Here is a 12,034-nt window from a genome sequence, read left to right on the forward strand (position 1 = left end):
GACACTAAAAAGTAAAAAACAAACTTAACTCTTAAGCAATAGCAATCCAATAATGTCTGAAAAGTAGGTCAATCAACATACGGTGCAAAAGCTATTTTTGCCTGGCTAATTTCTCTTCACATTGAAGAGCAAATGATAATCTCAGCAACTCTAGGAAGCACTATTAGAAGCTTACCTGGCATATTTAAATTGTGTATTTTCATGACTGGCTCTCCTTAAGACAATTCGATCCTCAAGGGATCATTTTTCTATTCCCAGCATACAGCACTGGGCTTGGCAGAGCATGTGATAGATGTTCAATAAATGCCTTTAAACCAAACTGAACGTATGGGTTTCAGGTGGGACATCTACCTTGGCTTGAGTTGTTGAACTGATAGCAAACAAATTGAAATATTTATTTCCAAAATTAGGGGACAAATACTAACTTTCCCAGATTTTTTCCCATGACCTGTCACCACTTTGTAATCTGATAACAAAATAATAATGAAACCATACAAAAACCAAATATTTGCTGGGTACCTACTCTGTTCAAGGCAAATGAAAGCAGATATAATCCCCTTTGGTCTCATTATATCATTCATTTTCCTCTTAGATTCCCTTGAGGTCAGTTAAGTCTCCCATTAAGCTGAGGGCATGAAGACCTGCCAACATTGACACGGCCAGATTAAAGTATAAGCTGAATAGCCATGAAGGAGAGAGGGCAATCAGAGTCCATATCATGCAGTCTTCACCCAAGGAATCAGAGTAAAACACCCATTGCTTTAAGTTGGCTGGGTGAAACACACACCAATGAACGATGGGACAATTGGTTCAGATAAAAGCTTTTAATTAATGAATCATTAAGGCACACACTTTAGGAACATGGAAAAATCATGAGCCATGCAGCATGCACAGAAGCAATCTTTCAGTTATGTGGCTGTGCTTAAATGCAATGCTAATTTCTGATCACCTGCCATTTGTAATAGCACTGAGATAAATCACGACGAATTTATGAATGTGATCCTGCATCGCCCATTACACAAGCCCTCCCCTGGGAAAATGAACCATCCTGACAGCACCTCCTAATAAGTAGAAATGAAGTGTTACTGTCCCTTGCCACCAGGAAAAAAACAAAAAACAAAAACCAATAAATATGTCTAGGCAAGGGGAGAAGGGATGCATAACTTGGTTGTACATAAAATAGTAAGAAGGGAGAGAGACCTGCATCTATTTTGAGCTTTTGTGGCCTGACGAGCCACATTTCCACCTTGCTCAAAGCCAGGAGCCCTCTCACACCGTAAATAATTCAAAAACCCCACAGCCAGTGCCTGGAGAGGAGGCCTGCTTCCTGAAAGCTGCCTCCTTGGCTAGTCTTGGAGAAGCAATGGATCACCCTGTAGTTCAGACAGAAATCCTGCTGTCCACCTCAGGATTCTGAGCAAGACCCTTAGCCAGGGTACATCAGGAGGAAATCAACCCAATCCTGTCATTGTTTGTGTTATTTATAGCTTATTGTTTGAAAAAAATGGAAATAACTCCTTATGGCACACTTAAGATCTTGTGCATGAACTCGGCAGGCACTTTAACTGAAGCAAATTTAAAAAACAAGTTCAATGTATCGCACACTGTTCCAGAGAAATGGCAAACCAGAAACCATTCCTTTCCAGTATGATTTTCCGTGTCTCTCCAGTGTCTTCTTCTGACTTTTACCCAGAGTGAGTTAAATGAAAGGACAGTAGGCTTTCTTTTTCCAACTAATCCCCAATTTTTCTGTGCAAAACCCAAGGAAGCAAAAAGCTCAAATATCTCCTGTTTGATGATTAATCTCTGAGTTTAGCCTTATCCCTGTAATGCTGAGATATTTATATAGAAGATTAACGAGACATGGTCAATATATAATGGACAAAATACAATTTGTGATTTATACAATACCACCAAGACAAGATACTCTTACCTCAAGCAACCAAAACTACATTTTTGAGTGGGTGAGGTGTTTTGTGTTTGTAACCCAGATCTCAGCCCACAGCCCCTCAAAAGCCTTATTTTTCAGGGTGTTTTTAATTAATAAAGGACATTGGCAAAGGTGATAAGAAAGATGGATGGCCTGGGAGTTCGCCAAGAACTTGAAGTCAGTAGTTACACATGTAGTTTAGTATGAAGGATGATTTCTGCAAACTTTTTAAGCTATCCAAGGTTGCCACCACAGTTGAATACAGTTGAATATCAAGATGCTACTACATTATTTGCTATAGAACGGAAATGAGATCAAATTCCTTTGGGCCTGAAAATGTGTGTCCCACCTGAAACGCCTCTCTAAATCTGCAAAGCAGGTAGCAGGTGTTCTGGCCCCATCCTGACTCCTCTACACACCACCTTAAAAAGAACAAGCAGGAAATATTCTTTTATACTTTGTATTTACTGGTTCTGCCAAATGGTTATTTGCCTCTAAGGGGCATTTCTAAAGACTGCAAAACAAAGTATTTCAGCTCTTATGGCTGTCAAACCAGATGGCTCTGAAATAGGAACAGAAAAGAAGAAAGGGAAAAAAAGGTCACTTTGATCAAGTCAGCTTTTATTGCTACAAGCAGAAAAAGGTCAAAGTGGTTTCTGAACTGAACTGAGAGATGAGAAAGAATAACTTTTTAAAATCAATCATTAAATCGTGAATCATTTAATTCATTCATTGAAGAATTCTTATTTAGCTAATTTTCTTGGATAGACAGTCTGTGATCTTTGACCTAAGACAAACACCATAAAAACAAAAAAAGTATTATTAGAATAGCACTGTCAATGCCACGGGTTAGTATTACAAAGGTCATATCAATTCACGGAAAAATATAGGAAAGACTTAACCTTGATTGAAAGAAGCACCTCCCATTTTTTTTAAAAGCCAGTGTTCATTTTGAAAAGAAGGAAGGTGTTGCAATACTTGGAAATTCACTATTGTATGTCAAAAGACATATTATTTTGAACAAGCTCTTCAAAACACTAGTATTGATATTATGACTTAGTGTTACAGCAACTTTATTATCTTCCAGGTTCTGTTGCCCAATCTATTAGTTCTGTTGCATTGTCAGTCACTTTTAACATCTTACTTTGTTCTTCTTTAATATACTTTATACTTCCATACTGCCTTTTATCTCCCAGCATATTGCAAACGTCAATTAACTAAGCTACCTAACACCCCTGTGTGGGTAGAGGAATACTATTATCCTCATTTTGAAGCTGGAAAGAGCAGGTTCAGTGAGGTGAGGTGACTTGCCCAGCCGGCCAGTTGTTGGAGGCAGAAATGGCCTCACAGCTTGTGATGCCTGGTTATCTGCTTTAACTAGTAGACCATGATTGCTTCTCACCTCTAATCATCTCATGGCTGCCCGTTGTGTGGGGTGAGGACATCAATACTGAGGTCCATTAGAGGAACCAGTCAGATTCTTGCAAAACACATTCACTTCTGCTTTCCAAACAAACAAATAAACAAACAAACAAAAAATGATTTCTGTTGAAAAACTTCAAGAGCCCCTTCTACCATGTGAATCTTAACTCTGACGTCTCTGGGTAACTCGGCACTGAAAAGTGATTTGGTGAGGACAAACTGGTTCTACTCACACCTGTGAACAGATCAAAGAGCAATGAGTTTTTACAAAGAAAGATCCAATGAAATGGACTCTGCTAATAATAATAAAAACCACCATTTATTGAGTTCTTAAGCTGGGGCCTACATGCATTTTCTCATTTAATGCTGACAACTCTATAGGGGAGGACTATTCTTGTTCCTACTTGAGAAATGAGAAAATTAAAGCACATAGAAAGGTTAAGATGAATTGTACAAGATCAGACAGCTAATAAGCAAGGGAGTCTGGACTTGAATTCAGGCATTCTGTCTCCAGAGTCCATGCTCTTAACTATTTCACTGTAATTATCCTGTTGCCTGGGTGTGATGCCATTTACTTTTTCCTCCCATTAAAAACTGCACATTCTCTCTGGCCATACAGTAAATGTTAGTGGGCATTGTGCCTGCACTCTATATCACACTAGGAGCTCTAAGGAACATAAGAGTAAGGTGCACCATTTCTCCTCGGTAACTATATGCCCTTCGGCTGATGACATACTAATTTTTGTTTTTAATTATTACTCCCATATCATAAGTTTGAGGGAAGGGATTAGGTCTCCTCCCCCCCCCCGCCCACCAAACTCTCAAGACAGCCCCATACAGTACGATGCACTGAACTGTTTTCGATTCATTTGAATTTAATTGTTTTTTTTTTTATTTTCTCCTAATGCCCCCTGTGGATGATCTTGGAATTCTGAATGTGTTTCTTTTTAATTTCCCATTTTACTGACATTGGCAAATAAAAGGACCATGCCTGATACCTCCAAGTTAGAATTTCTGTGCCTCTTGGAACCACTCATGGATCTGCCTCTACAGCTATGGCAGGTACAAAAGCTACTAGCACTAGCAAGGACATCCTAGCTGAGGATAAGTAGCTGAGACCACTAGAATTCCTATACTCTGATTCAGAGCCTACCTCTTCCCTTTCTAACTCCTATTCCAATGGCCAAGATAATCGTCACTCCTATTGATTGTTTATATTGAGTTTGGCCTTATGCTCAGTGGTTTACATGCATGACCTTATTTACTCCTTCTCCAAACCCTATAACATGAGACCGTTATTATTATTTAAGTATGAGAAAACTGAGCTACAGAGATAGTAAATAACTCTCCCAAGACAGCATGGCTGTAAATGTTGATACAGGCATTTGACCCAAGCAGTCTGAGCCTAGAGCCCAAAAGTAGAATCTGTATAGTATTGTTTCCCATCTTTTGATTCCTAGAAAGCATCCTACCACTTAAGACATTTGTATGCCAAGATTCTTTTTATAATACCTTAGACTAACTAAAAGTATCCTAGGCATTTTCAATTAGTAGCTAAAGCAAACAATAAGAAAATAGCTTTTAAAGAGGCACAGGGCTTTCTTTTGCAACAAAAGGTCATTGGGCTGCATTGTGTTTGCAGCTAGGAAATGAAAGTGGCCATACAGAAATCCCATAGTGCCAGAGAAGAAGGTGAGAGGAATTAGGTCATCTTAGTTGGCATCTCAGGAACAATCACAGGCAAGAAGAAGCTGATCTATATTTTCAAATTGATTCCAAACTCTTTGTAGGTGAAATCCAGTCTCTGAAAGACAAGGGGAAAAAATGAGAGGGAAGCTGATTAAAATTTATATATCTAAGATGTGTGGGTTCACCCGATTAGCGACTAAAGAGATGGCTTTTAAGGCCCCTGGGGGAGGTTTGAGTTCATCCTTGGTTATCTTTTACTCCCGAATAGCTGTATAAATTCCTGGGGAGCAGAAGAAAGCTGCCCTACAAGACAAAGGCACAGGAGTTGCTTCTTTTCTTTATCAGATGGAAGAAAAGGAACTCTAGGAATCCTTTATAGTTAACTATTAAAATTGGTCTTTCCTTTTTGCTTTTTAAACTTCTTTAACCTCAGTCTCTAAGAGCAATCAAGCTTCTAAGAGCAATCAAAACTTCTCCCTAGGTGAGCCAGAAGCACCAAGGTGGCGCACCTTATTCTCTCCTCTTCTAAAGCCTGTACCCAGAACAATGGCTTAAAAGAAAACTACCTTGCATTCATTTGCTAAAAAAGGATCTCAGGATGAGGTTATATTTTTAGCTTTGGTGTTGACCCCCAAATATAAGGTATTCTTCAGGGTCTATGAAAGAGGGGTCAGAGTAAAGAGGATAAGACATGTATGAACTGCTTTATCCCTATCCAAAGACTATACCTCCTTCCAGATCCCTGCAGTTTAGGGGAAATTACCTGGGACAACAAAGAGATCTAGGGATAGGAGAAATAGATGTGGGGGAGGGTAGGACCAAAAGAAAACAGAAATGTGTAAAGGTGACTAAAGGGGAAAAAAAGACACAATTTTGGCAATCATTTCAGAAGCATGGCAAATATAGAAAAGGCAAGAGGAAGATAAAAAGAAATTAGTTACTTTAGATAATAGTACACTTGTGTCATGATTTTATTCAGCCAATTATCTAAAAAAGACCACAGTCCAGGAGATCTTCAAAACAATAGAGGTTCAAAGATGAGTGGGATATAATCCTAACCCAAAAGAATTCACAGTTTAGGTAGGAAGATAAACATGGAAATAGATAATGACTATACATATCTTAATGATAGTTGCACTTTTTGTCCTTCAAATGCAACAACCTTTCATGGATTCCATGAAAGGGCTTTTGCACCTCTGGTCCTTCGGTTTGAAATGCTCTCCACACTAATTTAATGTGCTTGGCTACTGACTATTATTTCTCATCTCCAACTGAGTTGAACCAGCACACCCAGTCCCTTTCTACACTAACCCACTGTGTCTTTTCCAAAAGTCAAATGTAACATCTAAAATTATCTTAATTTTTTATTTTTGAACAGGTTGAAAATTTATCATTCTGCACTAGTACTTAAGCTCCTCGGGAAAAGGCGCTCAATGATAGGTCATATTTAATACCTTATAAATATTTATCGATTGTCTAACAGATGGACATAGTGTAAGGATATTATAAAAGAGATAAGCATATGATTCTGCAGTGGTGGAAGATGTAGAAAATTCCATCATGAGCACATTAGGGATGGCCTCTCCAAAGAAGTGATTTTGTTGTTGCTGAATATTTAAGGTGGAATAGTGTGTTCAACAAATAGGCAAGGGAAGCAGAGCATTCCAGCCAAGAGCTCACATAATGACAGTCACAAATGAGCTTTGCTCTTTCTGGGAACTGCATTCCATTTAGTGTGTCTAGAGTACAGACGATGATGGAAGAATGCAGCACTAATGGCAGAGTAGTTAAAAGCATGAGTTTTGAAGATAGACTTTTTGAAAGTGAATCCTGGCTCTTCTAATAATTAGGTAATATTAGGCAAGTTATCAGTCTTCTCTGTGCCTCAGTTCTCTTATCTGTAAAATTGGGATTCATTTGATTTATATCACATCTACCTCAGGGGATTCTCAGGAGGATTAAGTCAGCTATTTAGAGGAAAGTAAGTACTCAGAAATGTGATAGGAAAAGGTAATGATATCAGTGTGTGAAGGCCCTATTTCATTCTAAACACTATGCAGATTAACTAATTTAATACATATACCCTATGAGGTGCCTTGGTGTCTCAGTTTGTTAAGCATCTGACTCTTGATTTCGGTTCAGGTCATGATCTCAGGGTTATGAGATCGAGCCCTGTATCATACTCCACACGAGATGTGGAGTCTGCTTAAGATTCTCTCTCCCTCCCCTTCTTTCTACCCCTCCCCCTTCTCTCTCTAAAAAAATTAAATAAAATAAAATACATATACACTTATGAGGAAGGTACTCTTATTGCCATCTCACAGATGAGGAAACTGAGAGACAGATTGTCAAGCATCACACAGCAGTCAATAGAATGGCTGGATCTAAATCTAGGAGGTCACACTTTTGAATCTTGCCTTTCGCCATTACACTATGCAACCTCTTTGAATACCTAATTCATAGGGATCTTGTGAAGAAAACTGAAATAAAGTATATAAATGTCTCATCATGGGCCCTGGCATGTATTAAACACTCAATACAGTATGTATTTTTTTAATGTCTGCAGAACAGTAGACCTATAATTAGGATAAGTCAAAATTCAGAAAAATATAGTTACCTGTGGATTTATGGAAAGACCCCGTAGAACCTGGAGAAGACAATTAAGAACATCTAAGCACTCAGTACCTCATCGAATTACTGCCAAACAGGCAGTTGAAAGGTGGAATAGCCAAAATCACTTGCTTGACCTTGATTTCTGATGGGAGTACTGAAGGCTCCTTGTACATCAATCTTTGCCCAGCTGTACTTCTTAACTAATTAATTTTTAAAAGATCTAAGTCAATTAATTATAAAGTAATGGGTTGTCCCTTCCAGCTGCCAATTTATCTACATTGCAAACTGTAGCTAATTAGTTAGCTTATTCTATCTCTTTCATGGAAACATACTCTTTGCCTATTTACATTAATTTATATACATAAGTTCTGTGAATAACAAGTTATATGTTATTCTGTAATAAATTATGTACCTAATCCTTTTGTGGACATTCACCATAAAAACAGTGGAATGACAGAGGGAAAGTACCTCTAACCTACCTAAAATCAAAGTTAGTAAATAAGCAAGCAAACAAATTTGACAGGAAATTCCATAATGGCACATTAATAAGTGCCTTTAAAATGCTGTATAAAACTAACCCCAAACCGGATGATTTGGCGCTATCATGAAACTCTTGACCTTGAGGAAGATGGAATAAAAGCAGACTTAAAGGTGGAATTCCATTTATTTCATGTGAAGCACTGGATAAGCTGTAACACAAATGTGACGAGATGTATTTTCTTTCACAAAGAAGCTATTATTTCCCTTTGTCCCTTTCTTCCTTTTTCACCCTCTCTCTTAGAAAAGGTGTGTCCCTCTTATCCAAGCCTGACAACCTCCATCAAAGCTCTGAATCTCATTCCTACCGCCTCTCCTGAGATTCTGCTGCATAAACAATTTATTTTCTTTTGCATTATCAATTGTTGCCTCTCTTGGCCTCTTCTCAGCCTACAAATGTGCTTACATCCTTCTGCTACTGAAAAAAAGCTTCCCCAAGGCAGAGCACTGCCACCAGCACCACTGCAAACTGCTTCCCTAGTCTTACTTCACCCCCAGGGGAGTCTCAACTCCTGTGTCCACTTCAGAGTTTGTGTAAAGCCTTTCTAGGAAGATAAACTATCATCTGCTTGAATGCAGCACTTTGCTCATAATCCACATGACAGCCTCTGCATAGTAAGTACCAGTAAGAATTAGATGTTGTGACTGTTGTCACTGTCTTTTTCAGTGATGCTATGTCATACTTCTTCACAGTGCAGTTTCCAAAATCAGAACATTGCAGCTCAAATCCTCGCTTTACCTCCTTGAACTGTGACCACAGACAGGTTATTTAATTTTTGAAACTTTGACTTATTACTTATTTTTTAAAAGATTTTATTTATTTATCTGACAGAGAGATACTTATCTGACAATAGAGCTACCACAAGCATGGGGAAGGACAGAGGGAGAGGGAGAAGCAGGCCTCCCGCTGAGCAGGGAGCACAACATCAGGCTTGGTCCCAGGACCTTGGGATCATGACCTGAGCTGAGCCACCCAGATGCCCCTAAACTTTGGCTTTCTAAATATAAAATGTAGATCATGTAAAGTCAAAAGAAACAAATGAGATTAAGTGCCTTAGCACTATGCTCAGAACATAGCAAATACTTAAATATGCCTTTTAGATAGCCAATACTGTTAGTGTATATTTTTTATTCATTCTTCTCACTTCTGATAAGTACTATGAATTTCCTTCGGGGAATAACTTTTTCTAATGCAGAGTCCAGGAGATTGGCTTCTACCTTTGATAAAAATGATGAAACATGTGACTCAGGTCTGGCCAAAGTACTGAATTCCCTTTCTGGGAATCTTACCCAGATTAACCAGCCTCGTTAATCAGAACACTGAATCCTCTTTCTGGCCATGTAACCCATGCCTGACCAGTTGGAGCCCTGAATTCTCTCCGTGGGTCCTATGATCCAGCTTCACCAACCATCATAATCCCACTACTGTGGTGTCCTTGTTCGGTTTTTGAAAGGGACTTGCCAAATTGTTTCTATCAGAACGGATTCCCAGGTTAGGACAGGAATTATCAGTAAGAAATATTGTCTCTTTACCCCACCCAAGAGGATGTGATATGGAGAGCTTCTGGACCATCTTGCCATCGGGTCAGTCTAGAAAGGAAGTCAACTCACAGAAAAGAGCACAGCTAATTCAATAGACCTGACATTGTTTGAGGCCCTAGATCCAGCCAAGACTGATCCCAGTCTGCCTGTATAACTTTCATTCATTCATCAATAGATTTACTTCTAGTGTAAACTACTTTACATTGTTCTGTCACTTGAGACTGAAACTGGTATAAATGCTTATCATGTTTTCCCCAAGCTAGCCATATTTGCATATTATCTTGGGGCATAGTAGAGCTCAGTGGATGCTCAATAAATAGATGTTGCACCAAGGTGAAAATATCCTGTTGATGGTGATAGAGGCATATAGTATACACGCCAGCCTCATTATCATGCTCACCATTTAGACAAGGCACAGACTGCATGACTGCCTGGATTGATAGAAAGATCAGCCTAAAATGGTAGTGGTCACAGAGACCCACAGGAAAAGCTATTCCTTCACCGAGAAGATTATAGCAATACAGTCCTTCCTCCAGAAGCAAGAAAAATCTCAAACAATCCAAACTTACTCTCCATAACTTTCTGAGGGCCTGGAAATTTTTTTGCATTTGAAATGCCCCCTCTTTCAGCAGCTATAAAAGGAAACAAATAGTCTATTGAACAAAGTACTTCACTGAGCACCCTAGAGGACTATGTCAATAATAATCTTCAAACAAGGTAACACTTCCCTTGACAATGGAGAACTGTGTGCTTCCAGTTTTAAAAATCTGTCTTCCATGACTTTTTAAAGACTATCTTTCAGGACTGATCATTTTCTTCAAAAGCAGCATTTTCCCCAAGTTTATCTTGGGAACCAGTGGAGTCAAAGAATAAAATTTACTTTTCAATCAACTTTTCAAATTTCATAGTTCTTGTGGAAATTGGGAGACACTTTTAAGGTGGTCCTGTCTAGCTAAACTGCACCTAAAAATAATTTAACAATCCTGTACCTTGGAAAGAAATAATTCTGTTCCCTCTGCTAGATGTCAGGATGAGAAGGGAAGGAGGCAGGCATATGGACAAGTAAAAAGAACAAAGGATTTAGAGAACATGTATTTAGGTGAGGAATATGGGGCAGCCAGGGGGAGGTAGAAAAATGAAGGACATTAAACTATTTATGTGAATTGTTTGCGTGAATTGAAGGCACTCAAACTGAATGTTAAAAAAAAAAAAGTTATTTTGATGCAGATGGCAATAGAAATACATTCTGAGAAAAAAACTCTCTGCATGCCATCAAAAGCCCCGCAGGCATATTCCCATTCCTTCTGTTGCTTTTGCAACACAAGAACACAACAAAAAGAACTGGACCCAGTTAGAAAATCATGGTAACCAGTACAACAGCCACGGAAGGCACCTTCCCATGTTCTGCTCAGTCTCTGGGATCTAAGAGGGTTTTCATTCCCAAAAGGGCTATATGGTCAAAATAATAAGCCCACCCCTCAAGGGTAAAAGAGGTTGTTGTCTTTTCAAATTGGCATGTGCAGCTGCTGGTCTTTTGAGTCTTTGCTAGTCAGGGCCCCTCCTCTTTCTTGTAAAAGCTGGCATCATTTTAATTATTTTTGTAAATTTCTCCCTTCATTAACTCCACCGTGCTGGGATAGAAGGGGGAAAAAAATCTGTAATTTGAGGATTCATTAAGCAGCTGTTGTTACTTATTTGGGGCAGTAACTGCCCAAAGTGTGCTGGTTTGTTGCATTGATGTAAGAAACCATAATATCTCAGCCAAAGGGGTTTTGATTTGTTACACTTTGAGGTCAAGCCACTAGGGAACATAGATATCCAGCTGGAAAATATATTGATATTTGTTTTTTTTTTTCTTAGAAGGGTATACATTCATTCAACAAATATTATGGACTACTCTATGAGAGAACTCTTGTGATACTGCATAACTGCCATTTCATGGAGAAAACTTTGCTGTGAGAAAATTTTTTTTTTTTCGAGGATAAGTGAAAAAGGCTCAAAACTGGCCCCTTTAAGTATACTGATTTTTATTTATAATCCACATAAATACATACCATTTCTCTCCTTTTTACTTTTAAAATCTTTCTTTCTTTTTTTCTTTCTTTCTTTCTACTATATACATTTTTAAATTTAAATTCAATTAACATATACTGTATTATTAGTTTTAGAGGTAGAATTTAGTGATCCATCACTTGCATACAACACCCAGTGCTCATTACTTCAAGTGCTCTCCTTTAATACCCATCACCTAGTTACCCCATCCTCCCACAATCCTCAGTTTGCTTCCTTGTTAAGGGTCTT

General features: G+C 38.5%; 2 long non-coding RNA genes across 2 annotated transcripts in view; one reads left to right on the forward strand and one right to left on the reverse strand.

The window, feature by feature from the left end:
• Nucleotides 1-12,034, forward strand: part of LOC144282279 (uncharacterized) — a 65,520-nt gene that overhangs the window by 51,379 nt on the left and 2,107 nt on the right. The window lies entirely within an intron of this gene.
• Nucleotides 844-7,820, reverse strand: LOC144282277 (uncharacterized). The gene is made up of 3 exons (XR_013350658.1): nt 7,659-7,820; nt 5,018-5,156; nt 844-3,587 (listed from the first exon to the last, which is right to left on the reverse strand). It is a non-coding gene; the product is annotated as an uncharacterized LOC144282277 (long non-coding RNA).

This window comes from Canis aureus, chromosome 13 (genome assembly GCF_053574225.1).
Source record: "Canis aureus isolate CA01 chromosome 13, VMU_Caureus_v.1.0, whole genome shotgun sequence".
Classification (NCBI taxonomy): domain Eukaryota; kingdom Metazoa; phylum Chordata; class Mammalia; order Carnivora; family Canidae; genus Canis; species Canis aureus.